Here is a 2,137-nt window from a genome sequence, read left to right on the forward strand (position 1 = left end):
GGCCAAACGGAGGGGACGAGCGTGCTGTCGACCGCCACCCTGGATGTGTAAGGCTCGCCAGGAATGACCAGGAGTAGACGATGCCCGGCCAGGATGTCGAACATCCTCGCGTCAGGGCAAAGGAGCATTAGTTAGGGGAAGGGTTTAGCGTTAGACAGACTGGCCTCATGGGAGCATGAGTCATCCTCCATGGGGCCGGTAACACGAGTTAGGGGGAATTTAGGTTAGAATTTAGAAATGGATTGGAGACATGGACAGACATGGAACGTGTAGTGGCGATGTAGATGGGCACGGATACCCAGGGAAAAGGGACCCGAAGCGCCAAAATGGCACATGGGCATCGACGGGGAAAATGCCAGGAAGAGCATTCCCCACGTTCTAGGCTCGGAGACAGCCTCAGCGACCCGGGGGTGCCGAAGATTGAGTTCGGCAGGCGGGTCGACCTGCCAGTGGAGCCACGCTGCCCAGCCACGAAATTGTGCAAGAGCACGGGAGAAAATTTGCGGGCCAGGCCCAAATTAATCACGAACACCGACACAGATGACAGGAATCATGGTTGCAAGAACCAATAGTTTAAAGAGACAGGCGTGTTGAAAAGCTCCGGGGATAGTTTAAAGGGTAATAAATGGTGGGATAGATAGGAAACGTGTACCCCTTCGCACCATCCATCCCTTCGCTGTTCGTAGGCCGCTGGACTCACCTTGGAAATTTCTGAAACCTGTGGGAGGTATTCTGAGGCTGCATTGGGCCTCAAGACAGATTCACTTGTCTCTTCCTCGACCTCGATCAAAAGGGATCTTAGGGATTGGGAATATAGTTTGGACAGGTTAATCGAACAAAGATGATAAGGGGGTTAGGGACACAGGTAATTATAAAAATATTCGAAATATACATACATATTTTTGTTGCAAGCTAATGGGGTGGGTATGGACAAGGACAGGCATAGTCAATAGGTTGGGGGGAGACTTAGGGTAGGACCGAGCCTGTCTGTCTTCGGACAGGCCAACGCCACCACACTCCCTCCACAACCTCAGGAGACTTTACTGAGGCCGGCTAGCCTCATGTGCCGACCTGTTGCACTGAACCTTACCTGGTCTGCATTTGCTATGCCTTTATCTGCCTTTGCCTTGATTCCATTTGCCATACCTGCAGATACCTTTATTTGCCTTGCCATATCACTCAACCTTACCATGTGTGCCAGGACCATCTGTGTGGGAGTGTCTGCAAGGACTGCCCTGCAGGCAGCCATGTTACCAGGGACTGCATTTGTGCAACCCAGACATCTCCTTGTTGTTTATAAAGGCCAGTTCAAATGAACTGTGAGACGGCGTGTGGCCTGCCATGTTAGGGCGAGTTGCCTCCAGCAGCCAAAAAAACAAAACAAAAAAAACCCAACAAAGGAAAATTGAGGGCCCTGAAGATGCCTCATCATTGATTGCCTGCTGCAGCACTCATCCCCTAATGTTACCTTAATTGTGTTCTCTTCAGTCACAGATCCTGGGCCATGAGTAATGTAAATAGGAGAAATGTATATAGTTCTAACCCACCTGTTTGTTTGTTTAGCTCAAATTTCCGGCAATGTAGATAAGTTGTCCGTATGAGTCTGTTAGTTTAGTTACGCAACGCACGAGGTTATTTATTTTTGCATCATGTATTCAAAATGTCGCACTCAGGGATCCGTAGGTAAAATGCACTTGGGGAACTACAACTGCATGCCACACGAACGTTAACGACTCGGGTCGAGTCGAGCAAAAGGGAGGGGGGTAGTGTTGCGTTCTCGGAACCGCATGCATACAACAGATAGTGTCTCAAGACAGTTATTCCATTATTATATGTGTAGATAGTCCCCTTCCTTTTGTTTCGCGGGACAACAAGAGAGGGCGTTGCGTTGATCTAATAGCTAGGGTTGCTTCAATCATTTTTTTCCTTCATTTCATCCCCACTCTTCTTGTTTTCTGATTATTCCTGAGGTAAATCAGCCACGTGTGCCTTCGCTGTAAGGTGGGGCCTCGTGGAGGCCAGTGCGTGCGCCGCGGTGAGGGATCTGCTGCTCAGAGATTCTCGTTCCTGGGCGAGCCCTAAAGGAAAGGGCATGTGCGGCGAGTGATGTGCACTAGTTGGTGCTGGACGATTGACT

The sequence above is a fragment of the Eptatretus burgeri genome, chromosome 8 (genome assembly GCF_056783735.1).
Source record: "Eptatretus burgeri isolate ZD-2024b chromosome 8, Ebu_testis_v1, whole genome shotgun sequence".
NCBI classification, from domain to species: Eukaryota; Metazoa; Chordata; class Myxini; order Myxiniformes; family Myxinidae; genus Eptatretus; species Eptatretus burgeri.